Here is a 24,312-nt window from a genome sequence, read left to right on the forward strand (position 1 = left end):
TATGGGATATCAAGTGATATCGCACATGATATCATCGGATATCAAGTATATCTGTATATCACTTGATATCACCGCTAATGTGAACATACTATCACCCTCGAAATACGCGTCTCACTAACAAAAAATACAACCTGTTGCTACAAATGGTTATTACAACTTTTAGACTTATCGCGAATGCGAATAGTAACTATAAAACGAGATTTTGCGTTAAACTCAAATTTAGAGTAGGAGTTACTCAATATCATTGATGATAACTACTCAATTTTTGACGTTTCCATGTATCATTTGAAAATGAGTAACTAGTACTCAAACTTTGAGTAACTTTTTCCAAGCGTGTATGTATCCGGTGTCAAGATCCCACTCTTAAACAAAATATACCACATATAGGTAATTAAATTTATCGGTAGACTTGCAAAGTACGTTACGTTGGTGAGTGGAACTGATTGTTTTGTTTTTTCCTCTTTCTTGCTAATTTTGAAAGTTATTTATTCGATTAAAAGGTAGGAAAACAACTGATCGATTGGCTTCAAAAGCTCCCAAATTTTGTATTAGTGGAATAAAATTGTGCGAAACTAAGCTCTTCAAATTCTGCGTGTAAGAAAATGACATGACGGACACGGATAGGAAACCGGATAGTGTGAATTAGAATGACGGTGACGGACGTTGACGTTCCGGTGACGGTGACGGAAGAAGCCGGACGGTCTGAATCGTACTTTATTCTGCCAAATGGAACCATCAACGAGGGTGCGAATGTAGCCATCACATGAAGGGGTAAGATGTTTTAGTACTGTTTCCATGACTCCTTTTGATTCAAGATACTTCTTTAGTTGAAATTTTATCGGCAGTAATACACCTATGGAATAATTAATCGATTTCAATTGTTATTTCAATAATAAAATTAAGGCTTACCTGTTACTGGATCGTTATGTAGCTCTTGTTTATTTTGTACAACCCCAGGGCGCAGCTCATTGCTTATGATAAATTCTCTAGGTTCCATATACAAACCTATTGATTTAAGCGTTTGAATAAATTTGTTTTCTGTTTCCATATTACTGGGTAAATTGAAGATTTGTTCAAATATCTGCTTTCCTTCCTGAGTAACAAAGCCAATTGTTGACATAACATTAACAATATCTCCAAATTGTTGGATTATTTTCACTTTAAGATCATTTTGAAATTCAAACACAGTTTTTCTTGGAATCGTATTCATGTTTAACCACTTAAGATTCAAATCAATTGCCGTATTGACCATCCGTCCTGCTAGAGCAGAAATATCAATATTAATGCTCCGACCTGAAGTTTCTTCTATTAACTGGTTCTCATTTTTATTATCTTCGTAGATCGCTTCACTCGGTAATGATTGTTCGAAACTTGAATTTGAAATGAAGCTCATGGTTGCACAGTTCACTGTCGGTCTCCTTTCATCAGCTGTGAAATGTTTTTTGATGTGTCGATAAAATGATGCTCTCACATTATAGCTCCTCGTGCAATGTTCAATGTTACAACGGTAATGATGTATGGTACTATGCATGTTGTTAATATGATTAAAAAAACTGTTGAGTGAAGATGAACGCCACCTACACTCTTCAATAATGCACGAAATCATATCTCTTGAATTTTTTCCGAGATCACTTTACACAAAGAGTTCACATTTGCATGCTCATATGTGCACTGAAAATCAAACAGACATACGCTTAACAATGTCCAAACTGAAACCGACTGGCGAGGAAAGTCAATGTCGTATACCTTGAACAATTTGATGCATATATCTAAAGCTTTTAGAAAGTTTGGAAACTTATATGATACAACGTTGTTCCAAACTGTGAAACTAGTTAGATTGATTTTTCTTTCGATGTGAACAACAATAAATGGTGCTGATTCCACTCCTTTGATGTGCTATGCATTGAATAGCCTTGTTATCGATGTTTCAAATTCTGAAAGATTGCGTACGTGGACAATGATGCTGTCTTGGGATTCCAAAATTGATGGTTTCCAACGACCCACACTTTTTATCGTGAGGATCGAGCTAGGTAAAATATGTGCCAAAAGTGAAATTATAATCGAATCTCGGGCATCTACAAAACATGAATAATTATTAGATCTACTTGCTCCTGAATATGTAGTAAAGTCTTACCATTATTAATATTATCATTATCAAGGAGGTTCAACAGAATTTTACCTTCAGAATCTGACACTTCAGCATTCAATATTGGACGAACCGCATCTATGAATCTAGCCCATCGGTCGAATAAAAGTGTATCTTTTCCGGGATAACGATTTTGGAAATCTAACTGTACTAACTGATATCCTTGATAATTACGAAGCGTCGGTAGTTCATTCAAAATAGAGGCACACGTTCTGTTTCCCAATTTTGAAAGCTCCAGATATCTTATGTTGCTGAATTTCTTCCACTTTTGTCGTATCTCTTCCCATTCATCTTGATTATGAACAAACCACGACTTCACTTGTTGATACTCAGCCACTGTAATTAAAAACGAATAAGTTTTATTATTATTATAAAAATCAAACATATCTATAACATACATTGCTCTTTCGAAGCTTCCAATAGCGCAGGTTCTATTGACGATTCTTCCGTTTTCGCCGAGTTAGATTCACTGATAGTTAGGCTAGGTTTATAATTCAAGTTTCGATCGTACAGCCTGCATTTTGCCCGTTTGCGCAACTTACTTTTATTTCCATTAGCGTCTTTACCATGAGTAGGTTCGTACCAAAAATCCTAGAATAGTGAATCACTTTTTTTTTATTTACAATAAATAGTAAAGCGTATTGTTTTATATCGGTACTGCATCGCCTAAGTAGGTAACCTGTCTTTTGTTTGCATCACACCGACATGGAAAATGAAAAAGCGATAAAATTGTGTTTACCTGTGGTTCACCGGGAAAAATTTTATTCAATTCTGCCGCTCTCATTTGAAGCTCTGTAGAAGTGAGCCGTCCGAAACGATCTTTGAACTCGTCTATCACAATATGTGTGATAGTTTTTTTATCACTCCGTGTGAGATATGGATTCTTAGCGAAACGCTTGATTATGTTTTGCCCTTTAGAAGACACATTCAGTAAATGTGTTGCTGTACATTCAAATACAAATTATAATACGGAGTACTCCGACAAATTTTCAAGGACACATTTTGCATCGTGCGGTACACTGTCATGATACACTGTCAGAGTGACGGTGTACCTTATTGAATTTTATATAAAACTGGCAACTCTGATGACTGGAAAATGATTCACCATAGTGACTGTTTATTATGCTCATAAACAAAGATGTTTAATTTTTCGAGATCGTGGAAAATCCGAAAGAATTTGAATGTAATTGAAGCTGCTTTTTGTGATTACCATTGTTTGACTAAGAACCGATATGACTATCGACATCTGGAAGCACCCGGATTCAGTTTTGAAAACTGTCGCAGGTTAGTGTCGTCAGAGGAAACGCAAGACTTGAATTTCTAACCTTGATGTTTTATAGAAATGCTCAACAATGCACCAACGATTTGTTCCGCCGAAAGCTATTAAAACTCGTGCTACTGAGAGACCAATCGTGGAGGATAAAAACTGCGAAAATATTCACTACTTGACTAAAAACATGAACTACTGTGGTGCCGGAACAGCTGCTGACACGGAAATAACCACTCATATGATATCGTCAAATTTAGAATTACACCGGTTAAATACTGGATGAACAGTCCCGATAGTTATTGCTAATACGATGTTGAAACAGTTTTTGTTTCGCTATCAAGGTCATATTAGCGCTGCTTTGGTTTTAGGGGGTGTATATCATACGGGATCGTATATTTATTGTATTTATCCTCACGGATCGACAGATAAGCTGCCTTATGCTACAATGAGATCGGGCAGACTTGCAGCTATGTCCGTGTTCGAGTCTCGCTGGAAACCAGATATGGATGAAGAGGAGAGCAAAAAGTTGGTTCGTGAGGCAATTACTGCCGGAGTTTTCAACGATTTAGGATCCGGTTCTAACATTGATCTATGTGTGATTCGAAAGAATGATGCACAATATTTGAGGACGTTCGAGGAAGCTACTAAAAAAGGTAGCCGTTCCCTCGCATATGACTACAACAACGGCAGTTCAACAGAGCAAGTGTTTCAACATTGATATTACCGAGGAATGCGAGCGCACTCTGATCTCTGATTCAATCGTTTATTATTTAACATATTAAAACGTCAATAAATACACAATTCCAGATATGCTACAACAACTTGTTGGATATTTGTCGATCACTTGTGGTCCAGAAGAATATCACACTGGCGTCAGTTATGAATATGGTTCTTCCATAAAAAAAAAACAATATGAAACTTGGTAATGGAATAAATAAAATACCTCAAATCATCGAAGTTTTCGTTTTGAAATATAAGTCATTTCATTCATAAATGTTTTCATCCGCTATTTGATAGCGACGCATTGTTTTCATGATAATTACTAGCATGCTTCGATGTCGTAGTGTTGCCAGAGATTTTCTTTTTCAACTTTTCTAAGCTGTCATGACGAAAAAGTAAAACATGCTAGGCTAAATTGATCATTCTGTGAACCAAACATTAGCGCTCCGAATGTATGGGACTTAGGGGTATTATTATTTGTATTTGGTACATTGCTCGCGCGAAACTGTACGTTCAATGATTTGCACATCACGTTGTGTTGCTGGAATAATTTCTAGAGCTGGAACCCCCTGAAAGGTTAGGGATTCATAATGTTGGTCACTATTTAATTTGAATTTAGATTACTTGTTTCATTCTCCAATTATTTAAATGAAAAATAAATTTTGTTCGTTCAGCGAGATATGGTACAGGAATTAGTTCCTCAATTTCCCGTCGCTCAATAATTTTTAGCGTTTCAGTAGAGTATTGGTTGGCTAATAAAAATGAAAAAATTTTTAATATTTTGTTGACTATTGTTAACATACTTACCCAAAAATAACTCAATAACAAGCGGCGACAAATGAAAAGTGCTTAGAAGCTCAATAAATGCAATTTCATCAGCAGAAACTTGTTCAATTTGTATCGCTTCAAACCCGATTTCTTATGCTGAAGCCATTTTGAATTTGATTTGTGTTTCTGTTAATTACACGTTCAAATCTAAGTACACATTTTAATGATTTTTTAATATGTTGATTGAATTTGATTCAACTTTTAATATCGTTTATTTTAAACATCAGTTATGCAAAACCAAAAAATAAAACTTTTGAATTAACTAAACAAGTCCGTTTGCATTAACTCTCGACGGGAAGGTTTTAGATTCGAACACTCAATAGATTTGATTCTATTTTGCTGCACAGTTTTGGAAAAAGTATTCGAATTAAAAAAAAGTTTTGTTTGAATTAGCAAAATATTTCGCTTTGAATCAAAGGTTTAACGTATTTCTATCAAATATTTTTCATTTAGGTTATATAAAAATACTGTCTTTGAATCAAAGTGTTATCTGATTTTGTTTCTAATTAGACTTACTACTCTGAATGAGATGTTTGATTTGAACATATATTAGGTAGATTCAACAAAATGTTTGAAATTTCAATTTAGGGTATGGTATATTTAATTCTAATATGCACCTTTTTTCTGCGTGGAGCACTTGATCTCGGCGATGCATTTGAACATCCCGTCCTGCTCTCGAATAACCTGCATTAACAAGGCTTTTTGCGTTGGTTTTGAGCGTTTCATTCTATAAAAAAAATTCATCCACCTAAAGCTCATAAATATGATATTAGTATTCTACCTAAATTTCTTTGTTACGATAGATGTTAAACATTAGTCGGATTTTACAGAAACCTGATTTAAAAACGCTGAATTAACTAACGATTGAAACAAGCACGCCCTTACTGAATGTCTCACTAAAAAACAACATTCGAATCTGATTGATTCACATCTGAAAGTCACTTCAAGGAATGAATAAAAGAATGAAACCTGCATTCGATAGGAACGAATGGCATCGGTACAACACTACACAGCTAATTTAGTGAGTGAACGTTTGGGCTGGCTGTCAGGGCTTGCATATTGAAGCAACGAATATGAACGAAAGGGTTTCACCATCTGTGCTATTCACACACATTCGTATGTCAGGTAGAATTCACAGCGTAACCCAAGCCAGGAGAGCTACTTCGTTCGTTCATTAGTTCATGAATATGCCCGCTTGCTGAGACCTATGCTTCATTAGGTTAGCATTTGATGAATGGTTCTCATATTGTAGATGCCTATGAGGAAACTAGTTTCATAACTTTTAATTCCGATGAATATTAATTTAAAGAACATTGCTTTTAGTGTTTTTAGGATATATACACAGTGTAAACTGCCAAGAAACAAATTGATCGTTTTGAAAATGGGCTCAAATGCAAAATTTCTGCTATAAAATGTTTAAAGTCTGTTTGAAATGTGATCAAATTTGGTTTTGGAATGCGAACATTATGTTAAAAATGATTTCTGTAAACCTACTTTTTTTAAATAAACCGTAAACATTGCCTATATGACGTTGCTTCGCGTCTTGTAGCACACCGTGAGGCAAGGTCTTCTTTCTCGTACAATACTAACGAGAGTGAACCCTTCATTTCATTACATTGTCATGGATTGCTTAGTTCATGTGTTAACTGAGAATGAGAGCACAGACAATTTACTTGGCAAGGGGAATTGGTCTGCTCAGTAGCATATACTCTCACGCATCCAGTTTCTCTCTAATATAGGTCTCTCATTCAGCTATGTCAAGCAAAGTGTTCACAGCAGATATTTTTTGTTGCTTCGTTCGTTTGAGGATTCACAATACAAGCCCTGCTGGCTGTGATGAATATTTTTTAACTCATACGTTCTGATGCATACATAAGGGCATATTCAGGAGTGTTCTAGTTCTAGATGCATAATTTATGTCAGTTTTAAAATTTAAATCTAGAAATTATAACAAAATAAACTGGCAGCCCCAGTAGCGTTTTATCTGTGTTTCAAATATAGAAAAAATAGAACGGCAATGTATACCAGTTTTAAATTTGACAGTAGAACTGGTCGAATAAATAAAACTAAAACGGATTGCTGGGGATACGTTTGTTTCAGTTTCATTTACATTATAGACCACCCATATGAAATTTGCAGCTGCTGAATTTGCTCTAACAAATTAGGTTTTTTACCGTCACTGCTAACCTCAATCAGATGAACACTTTTTGACAGTCCAGCAGTACTGTTTGTAAACAGAAATTTCTTTTGTTTGTTTATTGACAAATTGGACCAAACCATTTACGGTCCGTATCGCCTAAATAAAGTTTTAAAACATTTGTTCACGATTGAATACGGTTCGTTTTTAATATTTATTAAATAAAAGTGACTAGTTGCAAAGTGTGAAGATGATTGTTTTAGATGTGCTCTTCGATTTTTGTTTAAGCTTGTTTGTAAACAGTACCGCTGAACTGTCAAGGATGAATGCTTGTTCATTTGTGTCGTCACGATAAAAAACCTAATGACAGATTGAGATATATAGACAAATGAATGGTTAAGAAAGAATTGTAACTGATTTTTCCCATGCCTGGTTGTGAGTCCTATCGAAAACGAGGGGGATGACAGTATTGAATTAATTCTGATTTCGAAGTAGAAGTTAGTCTGGCAACGAGAAATTCACTTCAAAGGACTACTATAACGTCGAAATTCTTTGAAATGCTTTTTATTCTTTGTTATTGCAAACAAGAGACGACATATCCACATGCATCTACTTGTTAGTAGCACACATCAGTAGCAGCTAAAAGAAATGATTGACAGTTCAGTAACAGAGTATAATTTGTCTAATTTAATATTTTTTATGTACAAACATATCTTTCTGCCAATTAAATGTGAAATTAACAACAACAATTTATGATAAAAACAAGCTATTCTGACTAGTATGGTTGTTTATAAATAATTGGTCATATTCAACCGATAATTGATGATGGTAATTCAAAGCGCGAATAATTTTCCCAGATGGTTACCAGCTTTAACCGATTAGGTTTTCGATCATGAGTATCTTGAGACCTCACAAGATTCAGATATATATATATATATATATATATATATATATATATATATATATATATATATATATATATATATATATATATATATATATATATATATATATATATATATATATATATATATATATATATATATATATATATATATATATACATATATAAGAGAAACTATTTATTGTATGTCTATTCTATGTCTATCTGAATTTTGCTACTTTGATCCGAAATCTCCAATAAAAATTCGTTATCAAAATAAAAAATGTCAAAATATGAACCAATAATAATGATACCACGTCTTATTGCACCCGTTGGTACATTAATTGGCGCACTATCCAGAGAGTAGTTCTTATTCTTCCCTGTCATGTATTTGAAACCATATACTTTACAAACTTTTAAACTATCTTCTCTCACTAAAATCCATTCTCCTATAACTATATTATTCAGAACATCATTTCCAAATCTTTGTATCGACAAACTTGCTTTCTCTTGTGATTGAAAACGATAAATTCTGTCTGTCGAGCAACGTTCGGTTTGATTCGAAATCATCCATACAAATGTAGATTTTTTTAAATGTACAACCTTCCCGTTGCGGTTTCGAATTTTAAAAATATTGTTCGGCTTCACATTACACGTGTCTTTCACAATAAATTCCGTTCCAGCCTCCGGGCATATTTCGTATCCGTTGTAGACGGTCTCTTCATGTTCCTCATTTTCCAGCAGCTTGAAGCTGGAAATATATTTCCTTATTTAATATGCATTCAATTCACTCATTACATTTATTACTTACAAATTCAGTCTTCTTGCGCGTATTCAATTCTTTCGAACATGAATTTATTTCACCGCTTGTCATCAACGATATTGTTGTATGTGTTGTCATAGCAGTAACTATGCAACACAAGCAAATTATTCATGAATATTCTTGTAAAACCTAGATAAATTGATGATATACCCACGGTGATCTAAAAAGCGAAGCTTACTTTTCATATTCTCATTAAGTGAGGGAAAATGACACATATGAGCCTCAAGCAATGCGAAGCGGAGTAAATTTTTAATTGGTAATTAGGAATTGAATTACTGTCATTCCCCTCGGATTTTTCAATTTTTCTACCAGAGCAGTTTGGATTTTGTCATGAACATTCAACTACTCATCAACTTGTCAGAGTAACGAACATTATAAAAGCAAATAAATCTTCTGGGTTATCCACTGGATTTGCTCTTCTAGACATAGAAAAAGCATTCGACAGTGTATGGCACAGAGGCTTAATAGCAAAAATGTCTGATTTCCAGTTTGCTATTTATTTGATCAAAATGATTAAAAATTATTTAACTGATCGTACTCTTCAGGTTAGTTATTAGAATTGTAAATCAGAATTGCTACCGTACGAGCAGGTGTTCCGCAGGGTTCGAGCGTAGCTCCAATCTTGAATAATACTTTCCCTTCTGATCTTCCAAATCTACCCGTTGGTTGTCAGAAATCGCTATTCTGTGTTGACACAAATCTGTTAGCCACAGGTAGAAATCTAAGAGTGTTCTGCAGCCGCTTACAAAGAAGTTTAAATATTTTCAGTGATTATCTATCAAAATGGAAAATTAAACTAAATGCACCAAAACTTGTTGTTCCAGCAGGAAGAAAACGCTTCAAAGGATTCAGAATAAAATTCTGAAAATGATTTTGAAGCGTCCTCCCTGGTTTAGTACAAATAAGTTACACAGACTCACAAATATAGAACCATTAGATGTAATGTCACATAATATTATAAGCAAATTCCAACAAAAATCGATGCAATCTTCAATTGAATCGATTCGCTCTCTGTATTAGTTGATAAGTTAGTATATAAGTTCCTTTTCCCCATTACACAACACAAGTAGGTTTACACACTTAGAAAATTTCGCAGAATTCGGTAATATTTTACCGAATTTTCAACAGCTGAACGTTCGGTAATCAGTTCGGTAATACAATTGATTACCGATCGTTCGGTAATTGCTTAACTGTCAAACAACTACCGTAAACTGTAAACCAAATGGATCTAACTGATTGTTCGGTAATTTGTTGTTTGTTTGTTTTTCTTTGGTTAAAATTCTTTTGTTTTCGGATTTTAAAAAAACAACACATGTTCACAAAAATGAATGAAGAAAATTGAATTTTTAATTTAATTCCAACCTGTTGTGGTTATGGTTTTATTCCACCTTCCAAAACACTGCACAATCCGTCGAGTCCACCAGAAATTACTCTCGATCGTTTTGTGTAGGCAGCAAGTGGACAAGTGACACAAAATTATTTTCTGCCTATAAGTAAACAAAAAGCTTTTAGTGATTCTAATGTTTCAAAAATTTTAGCACCTGTACCTCAATCCATTCGATGAACTCTCCAAGATTTTTTTTGGTTAATAAAGAGACCCTAACTGAACATTTTATCAAATGTTTGACAGTTAGTTTTCACGACAATCAGTATTTACAGAAGTTCGGTTATTGGAAGATTATTTTACCATACGGACGGTATGGTACGGTATTCAGATTTACCGTATGAATTGTATATATATATATATATATATATATATATATATATATATATATATATATATATATATATATATATATATATATATATATATATATATATATATATGTATATATATATATATATATATATATATATATATATATATATATATATATATATATATATATATATATATATATATATATATATATATATATATATATATATATATATATATATATATATATATATATATATATATATATATATATATATATATATATATTTACAGAATTCGTTAATGAAAACTTGCGTAACACTGATCGTCCGGTAAAAATTTGCATAATTTTTGTAAAATGACGTTCATGTACCGGAATATCGGTAATTTCTATTGATTACCGAAAGTTTTCATCAAAAAAATTACCGAACAACGGAATGGAATCTTAGTGTGTAGAATCTTCCCTACACAAAAATCCCAGAATTGCGGAAGCAAATGATGTCTTCATGGTAATTACCAAATCATGTATATAATAGGGCTGAAAAGTCGCCACTTGTGGCTGAACACCCAATTTAAATCTTAATAATTTAATTTTTACTCATATTCCAATAAATAGTTTATATAAAAAAATGTAGTAATCACTTTGAAGTCGATTTTCTTCTACTCCGAGCAAAGACATCATATTAACAAGATGTCCAGCTCTCACATTTCCCGAACAAATCATTGGCAACAACATTTTGTGCGAGCATGGCGTCCTCAGGCGAGTCCGCATCGAATCTCGTACACAGAAGTAGGGGAGAGATATGTCAAATTCGTGCGCGCCAAAAAAGCAGCACTGCGCACCCATACAATTGACATGATATGTTGAATGTGACACCGTGCAATGGCGTTGCTGAACTGAATATTGATTTCGCTCCAAGCTGACAGGGTCTGCTCCGAGTGTACATTGTTGGCACATTGTCGCAAAGCTGATTTACCGGTAACGACACATGGCAATGAAAAATGGAACCAAGAAGAGGAGGATTCTTTCGGAAATTTTTTAATCGGCAGTATTGATTTGCAACATTTTTATCGTTAATTCAATAGTACAAATAGATATCAGCAATAAAAGTACACTCGGAGTAGATGAAAATCGATTTCAAAGTGATTACTACTACTTTTTTTAGTGTAAACTACAAATAAACATGGAAAATCTTATGAAATGTGTGAAATTGGGTAAGGTTAGGTTTATTCGGATCAACATTTTTTTAAACTGAAGCCAGTGTAATGTTGATTTTTCGAGTACTAGAATGTATAACGATCGAGTGCCATTTATTTTGGATACTTTATTTGTTATTTCCAGGCATTTGAAAAATGGTATTAAACCAAGTTTAATGCTCCATTCTAAATAAACGTTAGTTTTCGCACAATGCATTAAGATCAACATTACCACCTCAGAGAAAAAACTTTTTCTTCAACTTCTACTATGATTTTTAAATGAATTTGCCCGTTTTCATAAGAAATCGTTGAAAAGGTGGAGTAATTTCTGAAATTTTCCTACCGATTTGACAGCTCCTGCTGAAAGTATCATCTCTAAACAAGCAGCGCCTCTACATTTCAGTTTTGCGACAATATGCCAATAGATTTTTGGGCCGAATCAGAGATGCCATTTATACAGATTTATCTGTATTGTACAGATTTTTACATGCGCATACAGATTTAATACAGAGTACAGATTTCTTACAGATTTCTTAAATTTAATACAGATTTATACAGATTTCACCAAAAGTATTGAGGAAAAAATTAAACTATCTATTAGTATTTGAGCTATCTATTAGTATTTAATTGCAATGACGAGATAACCGTTTAGGAATAAATGTACAAATCACTTTTTATAATATATATATTTTTGTGCAGATATTTAATGAAGAACACTGAAATCCATTTATATTAAAATTTGTAACTAAATTGACTTAAAAGTTAGACAAGTCTTGGCATCATGAAACACTATTGCCAGACTGACAGTTGTATTACCTGACTTGACGTTGCATATTGGGTTTCGGAAATCCATCTCAACTTATGAAGTGAACATTTTCAAATTAGATATGGCACCATAATTCAATTGTTGTTGATTGGCACATTGTCGCAAAACTTAAAATGTAGAGGCGCTGCTTGCTAAGAGATGATACTTTCAGCAAGAGCTGTCAAATCGGTAGGAAAATTTCTAATCACTCCACCTTTTTAACGATTTCTTATGAAAACGGACGAGTTCATTTGAAAAATCATAGTAGAAGTTGAAAAAAAAGTTTTTACTTTGAGGTGGTAATGTTGATCTTAGTTTATTGTGCGAAATCTACCATTTATTTAGAATAGAGTATTAAACTTGGTTTGATACAAGGGGCAAATCACTCTAAACTCTAGACAATCTCATACTAATAAACTCATGTCATTCCAAAATAATTTTCTCTAATCTCATTTAATCCCAACTAGTCTAGATAAGTTTGGGTAATTTAAAACTAATCCAACCTAGTTTTGCCTAATCTTGTTCGAAGTGTATCTGTCATTCGAGCTCCCACGCAGAGATCAGAGATGCCAGGTCTGCAGATTTGTCTGTAAATCTGCAGATTTGGGGTATAGTGCTGCAGACATTTTTTGTTGTGCAGACTTTTGCAGACTTTTACAGACTTTTGAAATTCTCGCAGACTTTCGTCTTTTTTTTTTGCTCGCCAAGTCAGTTTTGCGTGTCATACTTTATAGAGAAATTGCTGCCAGCAAGACATACTTGCTGACTGCAGATTTTTTTCAGATTTACAGACCCTGTCTGCAGATATTTGAAATTTTTACCTGGCATCTCTGGTAGTAAATGATGGCGATCTAATCACTGTATAGATTTGATGCATCCCGATCGTGTTGACTTTCTTGCAAACTGGAGCAGTTGTAATCAACAATTCATATTAATTATGAGTTCCAACGCATTTAAACAAATAACTCCATATAAATGAAAAAAAAACTTGTTTAATTATGTTTCATGAATATTTTCATAAAAGTTTAAGTAGACACTGCTCTTTTGGTGTACACTGTATATAATTTTGGGATCCAAAACAAAATGTGGAACATGATGTGTGACGTTATGCCTACGATCTCGGAGGATAACATATCACAGAGATCCTCCCAACTCAGCGGAGAAGATGCTAACTTTGAACAACTCATGGTATCCATGCTAGATGAAAGGGATAAATTGATGGATAGCTTGAGAGAAGCTCAGGAAAGACTCACTGAAACGGAAAACAAACTGCAAGATGTCGAAAAGGAACGCAATACTCTCCTTAGGCAGATCGCTGCCAATTTACCTCAGGTTTGATATGTTTGAATATGTACGCTATACCTAAAGATTCTTTCTGGCTTTTCCCAGTCAATTTCATAGTAGTTGTGGCAATATTTCAAATGACCAGCGTACAAAAGATATTGTGATCAGTCGGCTGCTTGAAAATGTATATTGAGTAAAGTTTAAGAATCTCCGATTTTTGTCGGAAATCAAACTATTTAAGACCAACGAATTTATTCAATCCGGTTTTTCTCGTAGAATAAATATAAATTAATGTTACGAAAAACAGCTTGATTTATTTGGTTTAGGTAGAGCATAATTGATGCTGTGCTGTACTAAAAGTAAACTGTACTGTTTGTTTTTTCTTGCTAGGCAAAAATCTACACTTTCGGTGAAACTTTTGCTGAGTGACACGTCGTTATCCTTTAGTGCGATCACAGATAGCAAATATACAGCCCAACTAGCACATTAAGTTGCCGTTCTGTATTTTTATACTGACCGTGAAATAAGTTAATCTATATTACTTTTCTGGTAACTATGTTCGACAATCAGCAGGGTTTGGAATATCAATTGAATGAAAAGGTGAATGAACACATAGTTTCCATTGCATTGTGAACGAACAATTCCATCGCTCACAAAGAGGATTCCTTGCCAGCCAAAAAGATCCACACAAACAAAACGCTAGTGGAAGCAATTACCTAAATACAACATATACACAGATGGTACAGTGTGCTAGTATTAGAGTCTTCATGAGCACAGAAGTCGTGAATATAATTTTCTCTCGTGGTCTTCTCACAAAATAATTCATAGCAAGCAAACTATCCTCACGGGGCTAGAAAGTGATGAAGATTATATATTCAGTTTTCGCCAACAGACTAATGACTAGCTCTCCGAACGCGAACAGCTGTTAAGGGTTGAGGACATTACCATAAAGTGGTAGGTTTTTTGCTGTTTTCCAGTTTCAAATTAAATTTTCTTGGAAACGGTGCAGAATATAGAAAAACCCACCTGACAATGTCTTCGAAATTTAGTTGAGAATATTCTGTGAAATTTTCAGAATGATTCATTGAGTATTTTTTTCTGACTGAAGAACTGCTGAAAATTGGAACGCTCGAAAATGCATACCTCTACTTGTTCATCGAATATCTCGGCTTTGAAAGCTTGTATTATGAATCTACCGTGACAAAGTCTAGATTATTTAGTTTAGATGCGATTAATACATAAAAACATATATGTTATCGCTATGAAAATAAATATTTTTTTGTAAAACAAAGTCAGTTTCAATGCATCCGCCATTTTTTTCGCTTTGGTTTCCTGATAGAATTCTGAAAAAGGAGAGAAATAAAATTGGCTCGACAAGGCTGCCAAACACACAGACATTCAATCTTTGTGAAAGTTGAAAATTTTCCATTGTTCATTGGAATCGATGTAATGTCCAACCCATACGATAGATTAATGTGATAAAACTCCTCATCAAAATAATAAAATGTATGCTGGCAGCCCGGTACAGTTTGTTCATATACGAGAGAGTACAAGAGAAATACGATGCGCAAAGGGAATTGAGCGAGCCACGTGGTCGATTTAAAACTCAACACGTGACCCTCTGTCCTCAGACCTTAATGGTAACTTCATAGCAGAAAACTGTTGCATATAACTTTTTTAATTTGTGTCAATTTAAGAAAGTAAGAATTATTAGAAGAAGTAAGAATTATTAGTTATACTTGAATATTATAAAAAGAAGTAGCAATCTGATAAATTCAACAAATACTGCAAACAAATAAATGCTTTGTTTGCTGACTGCTAGAGAGAATCTTGGTCCTGCAGAATGTTACTTCTGTAAATTAAATTCCTGCTAAATAGCGTTTGATTGGATTTAATCAAAATAGTGCATGATAGTTAATCAACCAGTAGGATAAAAAATAAGTCTTTTAGTCCGTATTCCGCATTAAAAATTTTTCATTGAATTTTCATTGTGTATTGCTATGAGCTGTGAGAGCTGTGAAAAATACAAGTCCCCATAACAGCAAAACCTTTATTCTAATAAACGCTCTAGCAGTGGCAGTGTACACAAAATTAATTCTGTATAATCAAATGTGAAGCGCGTTTGGACCTCAAAGAAATGTTCAACAGTTAAGAGCCACTCATCGTCAAGATAGTTTGCTTGCTATGAATTATGGGGCTAGACATTCTCTCTTACCGAGAGATGGAGAAACATTAGTAGTGGTGAATAATGTTCTCTCTCTTTCATTCTCGTACATGGACAGCCATTCCAATAAAACAACAAGGCTCGCGCATCCTCAAAAGTGGCATGGTTCATAAAGCAGGTATATTCATGAATATCATACGCCGTGAAGCATGTATACTCTTCTTCACTGCTTCTATCGCCCACCGGTTGGGTGATCTTACGACGTTCGACCAAGGTTCTAGTTAGAGATGTCCTGCAGTACAAGCCACCTCTAAGTCTAGATTGAATTCTATAGTTTGTAGCACCTGCGTAACAAATACTACACGCTATAGACTTTGGAATGGGGCTCTTCGTCCAAGGGATGCAAGGTGGAAACCAACGAAGAGCTCCGGTGTTTCGGAAACGAATGTTTGCTGAATGAGGTTTGGATTTTGACTGTGTCTTTATTGATAATTTTTGGGTTTTTATATCTATATTTCTTAAAGCCAATTATTTACAAATATATATAAGTACATTGAATATTTGAATGATTCCTTATGTTCCTACGTTGCGCCGCTTATGTTATTGAATATATATCAATACATCGCGGTGCGACAATGGCATCGGCATCGAGAATGTTGACTTAGCATAATTTGTCTGTTCTACGATGTGACCGACCGGACTCAACGCCGAGTGCAGTTGATGTAATTTGATTCTTCCTCGCGGTGTGCAGTAAGTACTAGTTGTATGAATTATTGCGGTCAAAGTTTCTTTAATCATGAGTGAACGAGTGTTACGGCAATAACAGCTGATTTTTGTTTTGGATTTAAGGTTTGCGTCGGCGACATACCGGGCCCCGTAAGTCTATCCAGTAGATCTTACAAGAACAAGCTGCCGACGCTTCATAGTTCATTGCTAGTCAATGTTCTCTTTGCGTACGAGTACCTTATAACTTAATTTTGCATTATTTGTTTACGCTTGTTTTATGTTAAGTCTTCTATAGTGTGTTTCTGATTATCTACTTTGATTTTGCAACAACAGAATCTAAATTTTGTTATACAAGCTTAAACTGTTTCATCGCTTATGGCTGTTATCTTTCTTGGTGGTCTTCTACGCGGAAAAGGGGTGGGTTTATTCGTCATTTTGAACGTTGGTCGTTTTGTAATTGGTCGTCGTCTGCTGCTTTTCTTATAGTAGATCGTACTGATAACTATAGCTGCGATGAGCACTGTTGATATAATTGCCAGGATAGCCGTGAGGTTGTATATTGAGCTATATGGTCGTTCTTAGATGTTTTCTGCTGTTGATTGGGTGATTCGTGTGTAGTCAAAGGTTCTTCTGAAGTTTCCATTGGTTCAAGCAGGTTGATTGTTGAAGACGGGATTTCCTTTTGACTTTTGAAAAATATTTTTCTCTCTAATGATGTTCCACCAATACTAGCGTGTGTCATGCTGTATTTAGTTCAAAGCTCGCAGTCAGGATCTAGTACAACAATCGCCATTGAGTGTGTGACGCCTTTTAATTCGGTTCCGCAGCGTATGGTGATAGCGCTCGGGTCTTCGGCTATATATAGTATTGTATTTGATCTAGATCAGGGGTTCCCAAAGTGGTCGATATAGATCCCTTGGGGTCGATATCCTTTTTGCGGGGGTCGACGTAAACGAAAACTGACTATGGGGGTCGACGAGGTCTAGAAATTGACCCCCTATTGTTTGATATAAGTTGTTATTTGAAATATTGACACTAAAAAGTACCATCATGTTTTTACCATTCGCAGAAATTGGTAAGTATTTTACATCAATATTAAAAAAGCAAGAAAATGAATTTTCAATGTAATTTGTTGATGGGGGTCTGAGGTCTGAATTAATTTCAGTAAAGGGGTCCATGACCCAAAATAGTTTGGGAACCCCTGATCTAGATAGTGAAACTACCTCTGTGTAATAGGTCGGTAGATTAGTTGTAGGGCATTTCCCAATGGGATGTTGGTGAAATATAGCGGCAGGAATACACGTCATTGCCGTTTGAATAGTTGTGCGATCGTGCAAAAAATGTGATTTGTTCAATTGCTTTATATTTGCTGATGGATAGAAGTACTTATAGTGTTGATGAATCGCTATTTTTGGCGGATCGATGAAAATTCTTGTCCTATTTTTGAGGTCTGGTATACTTATTACCTTGAATATTTCATATGATTCCTTCGAAATAATCATGGATTTTATTGTTATTTGATATGTACTGTTTTTCAGGTTGATTTCGTATTGGGTTGCAAATTTATCCAATGGAACAAAACTATCATTAGGAAGATGTTTATTTATTTGTTGGATAAATTCATATTTTTTTTTCTAAAGTGATAGGATGATTTTTCAGTTTTCTATGTCGGAAGATGATGCTTTCTATCAGTTGTTTAGCTAACATCATGGTGTCCAATAAATGATCGGATAAAATTCTGGCATAGGCTATCGTAAATCTTTGATTAAATTTTTCTATACCGTTGAAGGCATGACGAATCCTTTTTTCAAAGAGGTTCGTTTGTTGATTTTTTTTTCACTTAGTTGATTTAAGCTATATGTGACGTCATGAATCTTTTGTTCTTCGTTCATGTGCATTGCCGTAATTTGGTCTTCTAGCTCATTACCTCCGAATAACAAATCCTTGAGAAATCCGAAGATTCCTTTTCCTCTTTTTGTTCTGGCTGGCTCTAAAATCTCCTGTTTAGCTGCAATACATTGTTGTTCTATGGAGGCGGTCAAATCGATGAGTGTCGGGTGGTTCATCTTCTTCTTTACTGCTTCAACAGCGGTTTTAATGTTCATACAAATACTATTAATAAAATTTGCGTCTTCGGTCGGTGATACATTAGTGGCAATTTCAGTAGTCCAGACACCTGACTTCAGAAGACAAGATCCTTCGTGATCGAAAATGAATCCTGTATCTGATATAGGCTTTAGTTTCAATCCGGAAGATTGATTTAACGATATTAGTGCTGCTGTCGTCACGAGCATTTTGGCCCACATATTTGGTTTAGCTTTTATTACTCGCTTTCTCGGTCTTGATGGATGAGCAGTTTTATGTTTTTCTGCTAGCTGCTTTACAAGATCTATGTCGATCTTTTGACGCTTGCCCCAGTCTGTCATGTTTGCTCTTGAAGCTGAGCTCTGTTCGCATTCTTTACGCTTCGTCGAGAGTTCCTTTATGCACCCAACGAAATTGGTCGTTTCTCCCTTAACGTCTAATTTTGCCAATTTCACTGTAGGTCGTATAAGTTTTGTGTTCTCTGTTTGTACTATAGCAGACCTTGTCTGTCCGTCTTTTGATCTTCGTACTTCCGTTATAATCCCTTTATGGAATTTTCCCTTCTTGCCCTCTTCTGGGAAAACTACGACATCGCCGGGTTGTAAAGGGTCAGCGGTTTGTCTCCATTTTTCTCATTTATTTAATTTGGGAAGGTATTCAGTACTCCATCTATCCCAGAATTTACTAGTAGCAAGTTGAGCTTTCTTCCAGTTTTCTCTTGATGCTTCGGTTTTGGTTGTATCGTTAAGAGATGGATATGTTCCTCCTGAGCATCCAATCAAAAAATGATTTGGAGTTAAGGGTTCATCATCGTTGGCATCCATGGGTATGTGTGTGAGCGGTCGACTGTTGCTGTTGCTGTTGTTGCTCTATTTCAATTAAAGCATTTCTTAGCACACTTTCTTTTGGTTTTGATACCGGCCATAATTTTTCATTAAGAAGTTTCTTGACTTCTTGTATCATGCGTTCCCAAGCTCCTCCAAAATGTGGAGCAGAGGGTGGTATAAAATTTCATATTATTCCTTCAATGGCTGTTCGGTACTCTAATTCCTTCATAAGTTTACTAGCTCCAACCATATTAGTTCCATTATCGCTATACATTTCCGATACCTTGCCGCGTCTGCTTTGGAGATTTTTGATGCAGATTATAAGTGAATCTGTACTTAAGTCATCTGCTAACTCCAGGTGTACCGCTCGGGTTGCCATGCAGGTGAAGAGTGCGCCCCAGCGCGTCTCGCATCTTCTTCCAATCACGACCTCCATAGGTCCAACAAAGTCTACTCCTGTGTGTGTAAATGGTTTAAGTCCGGGAGTCGTTCGACAGCTTGGCAGATTGCCCATTTTAGGTGGGTGGGGGCTTGCCTTTTTATTTTTACAAAACTGACATTTAGCTGCAACTCTTTTCACAGCGGTCCTAATGTTGAGAATCCAGAAATGTTTGCGTATTTGAGCTATGACAGTTTCCGTTTCTCGATGTAGGTATTGTTCGTGGAAATGCTTTATAATGAGGTTTGTTACATGACCTTTGTTTGGTAGTAGTATAGGGTTCATGTTTTCTACTCGTCCGGAGATTCTAATGAGTTTGTCTCAATAGTAGGATTTCTGCTAATTTAAAGTTAGCAGGCGTTATGTGCCTGTTGAAATCGGTTTTCGTTACTTTTGCTCTCAGTTTCTCGACGTACTTTATCCAGTAACTAACTGCTTTCTTCAGTCGTCTCCAGTCCGAGCACCACTCTGTTTGTATAGTTATTGGGGGTTGTACCTCTTGTATGTTACAGATCCTTCTTTCTTCATCGGTTTCTGCAGTTTGATTTTCGTCTTTTGGCCAGACATCCTTCTCTTTCTTCAGAAAGGCCGGCTCCGTGTACCATATAGACTCTCTTGCGATATAGTTATCTCGTGTTGCTTCATCTGCTGGATTTTGTCCCGACAGTACCCATCTCCACTAAGAAATAGTTGTTTCATCAAGTATTTCGCTTACACGATTAGCTACGAAGATTTTATATTTCCGATGGTCGCTACGTATCCAGGAAAGTACGGTTTTGCTATCTGACCACATTGTTACGTTTGAGATTTTTATTCGTAATTCTCGTTTTACCGTGGTGACTAATCGTGTTCCCAGTACTGCAGCTTGAAGCTCGAGTTTGGGAATTGTCATTACCTTATTTGGCGCAACCCTTGTTTTTGCTGCTATCAAGCTAACTTGGTGTCCATGCGTAGTTTCTGCGTACAAATATACTGTTGCCGAAAAAGCCTTTTCTGAAGCATCGACACAAGCATGTAGCTCGTATAGCTTTGCGTTCAGTTTGTTTGTAAAGTAACACCTTGGGATATTTAACGTGGTTATGGTAGACAGTTTTTCTATCCAAACTCTCCAAGTCTCCATCAGTTTGGTTGATATTTTATCATCCCAATCAGAGCCTTCTTTCCAAATTTGTTGCATAATTATCTTTCCTCCGATCGTAATATGTGCGATAAGGCCTAGAGGGTCGAAGATTTTAGCTATTCTTGAGAGGACTTCTCTTTTCGTTGGAATAACTTCAGGGTCGGATTGTTCCAATCGTACCCAATTATATCCCAAGTTGTATCCCAGTATACACCTAGGACTTTTTCAGATGCTACGTTCTTTTCGGTGAATTCCTTTGTTGTTGTTTTGTTTGCAATGTTTTTTGCTGGTAGAAAATTAAGTACTGTTGTGTTGTTTGATATGATGTTTCTCATCATGAAATGTGCGACTTCGTGAATTTTAATCACTCCGAATGTGACTGCAGTAGCTTCTATTGTCGAAAAGCTATCCAAGTAGTCATCAACGTAATGCTGCGTTATTATAGCGTTTGCTGCCTTTGGTTCACATTCCTTGAAATTTTCTGCATTTTTTTTTTTACTGCCGGTGAGCAAGTTGCACCAAATGTCATTACTTGCATTACGTAATGTGCCATAGGTTTTCGGTTATCTCCATCTCGCCATAGAAATCGTTGAGCGTCTTGGTCTTCTTTCCGTATCTTAACTTGTGAAAACATTTCTTGTATATCTCCAGCTACTGCATATTTCCCATCTCGGAATCTTAGTAGGATTCCGAACAGTGATGTCAAGTTGTCTGGACCAGACAGCAATTCCGTGTTTAGTGATACTCCCTGTACCTTTGCAGCGGCATCAAAGACGAGACGTGGTTTGAGTGGAGTTTTATTTGGATTCACGACCGCGAAGTGGGGTAAATAATACGTCTTCTCGCTACTTCGAGTAATTTCCTCTGGTGTAAGCATTCGAGCGTAGTGTTACTCCTGGCTTGCTCAAACAAATCAAAATGAAGTCGGTGTGTCATTTCATGCGTTTATATTCAATCACAAGCCATCATCATAACCTCACTCAACTGTACTTTCCTCCTCCTTTCCCTACATTCCTACCTTCTCGCTCAAAACTGGCCTGCTCTTCGCACTCTTTCTCTATTTTTCCATCCTCTACAAATCATAACCTCACAATACCTTCCTTCCTCCACCGTCTCTAAATTCTTCACTTTCCTCAGCGTTATCTCATAATATTTACAATAGTGATTTTCTACTCACGGTACCGGAGACTTGTGAACTTAGCCTATGAATCATCTCAATTACGTCGCCATTTTGCCAACGGCGAACACACAATGGCTGCTCTCTTCCGGCGATCTATCAGCTGCAGCTCAAAGACGTCGCTCGTTCCGTCAGCATTCACTCGCCGGTATCCAACGCCGCGAGTTTCGCACTGAGTCCGGCCACGGTACTTTTCTCGATCCGTATGCGCTTTGTCCACCGTCACAGTGCTCGAATCAAACGAGAGGGTCAGTCCACCAAACTGGAAGTACGAGAATCGTTGTCTGTCCGCGCGCCGCTTGGGTCGATGATAGCACGCCTGCCGACGCAATGAATTGAGCCGTCGCCGAAGAAATACGAGGCGAACCAAAAACAACAAAACCCTGAAATAATGGCTACATTGAATCTTTGCGTGACCACCCTCTTTGGTGAGTTATTACCCTTTCGGGGTGTCCGTTAATATGCTTGGTGCCCGCCGATTCGCGAACAAGTTTCCTATCACACCGCTTTTGGGGTTTTGCTTTTTCCTGGCGCTAGATTTGCTTTAACAGCTTCGCAGTCGTTCTGCTACCCAGTTCGTTAGCTGGTTTTCCTCTTGCTAGTCGTTGTGGACGGATCTTCGAGCTGTAATCGACGATTGCAATAGTTTTGGATGGTTTGAGTGAACCAGCACATACCTGTTTACGGCCACGTTTTCAGACGATGTAGAATGGCCGATAGCGGCGAATTGTTTCGTATCACTGCGGAGTGAATTTGACGTCCGCCTCCGATGACTGATTGAGCCGACTGTGTATGTTCTTTGCTTTTCCCTTTCTGTGCTGTTTGACGTTTGTGCGGAAGCTAGTGTTCGCATGTTTCACATGGTGCGTTTGCCGTTTATATGTTTTATAGTGCTAACTATTGAATATGCTAAATGAACTGAGCACAAACGCAACACAACCTTACCACAGATACAGAGTTTTTTGTGAGCGTCGATAGGCAGCTCACAAAAAACTCTTAGACTCATTTCTTCAAGAAATTTCATAGAGATAGAACAGATCCAAATGTTACCGACTTGGGTAGACCCCAAAATAGTGATAACTATATCATAGCTAATATACGCAAGCCTTGTAGCTCGCCAGATCTAAGAGCTCAACTTTAAGCTAACTAACTAACAAACAAACATAACGGCAGCAAGTTCTGCCAAAGGTGATCTGAACGCCCACTAATTAGCAGAGGTCTCTATGCTAGTTCTTGTCCCATCTTCTGTGCTTCGTCGCTCCTGTGGTTCGACACTCATTAGATCTATACTAGTTCTAGAATGCAAATAGAACTAGAAATCTTACATGTAACAAAATTTACTACTAAATGTTGGCTAATCTTTGAACGATTAGTGGGCTAATCTTAAATGCGCGTTGAGTAAAGGAAGCATTTCCGCGACCCAAATCACTATGAGCCCTAATAAGAGGATTTACCGCGCCTCCCGATCGCGTTGATTTTGTGAGATTTCATAGTGATCCCCATGCAAAAGAATACCATCTCGTTCAAGACCCAAGCCTGAGATAAAGACCTATCGTAATGATTGTTGATAGATCAAATAATGTGTGGTGTTACCTTCTTGGGACGCGGCTGCTCTTAGCCCCCGAGGATGAAATTAACCTGTTCTTGAGGAGAACGAGTTCTAAGCCCCAACGTCTGGTATACACGTTCCGGGGTGGGCACACATGGCCTCTTTTTTTGCTCCTCGAGTCCCAGGGTCGTATTAGCGTTGTTTGGGAGAGCTTTCGGATCTGGGTGCAGGCAAAGATGATAATGTGCAGTTAACAATAATATAATTACCCACGTGATTTGCCTAACTCTAGACTGCTCCTATCGTATAGTTAAACGGTGTGGTTAGGGCGGTACCGGTAGCGATATTCCTTGCACACATGTAACGTGGTGGCTCGATAGATGATCGACGAATTCTGATGGCTCCGGGCGATGACGAAACCTTGTGGCTAGGT

General features: G+C 36.4%; 2 pseudogenes; one reads left to right on the forward strand and one right to left on the reverse strand.

Moving 5' to 3' along the window:
- Positions 1–1,602: 1,602 nt before the first annotated feature.
- The window catches only part of LOC131428972 (uncharacterized), a 28,002-nt pseudogene continuing 5,292 nt past the window's right edge, over positions 1,603–24,312 (reverse strand).
- Positions 3,099–4,237, forward strand: LOC131432291 (proteasome subunit beta type-7-like; annotated as a pseudogene).

Source organism: Malaya genurostris, chromosome 2 (genome assembly GCF_030247185.1).
Source record: "Malaya genurostris strain Urasoe2022 chromosome 2, Malgen_1.1, whole genome shotgun sequence".
NCBI lineage: Eukaryota > Metazoa > Arthropoda > Insecta > Diptera > Culicidae > Malaya > Malaya genurostris.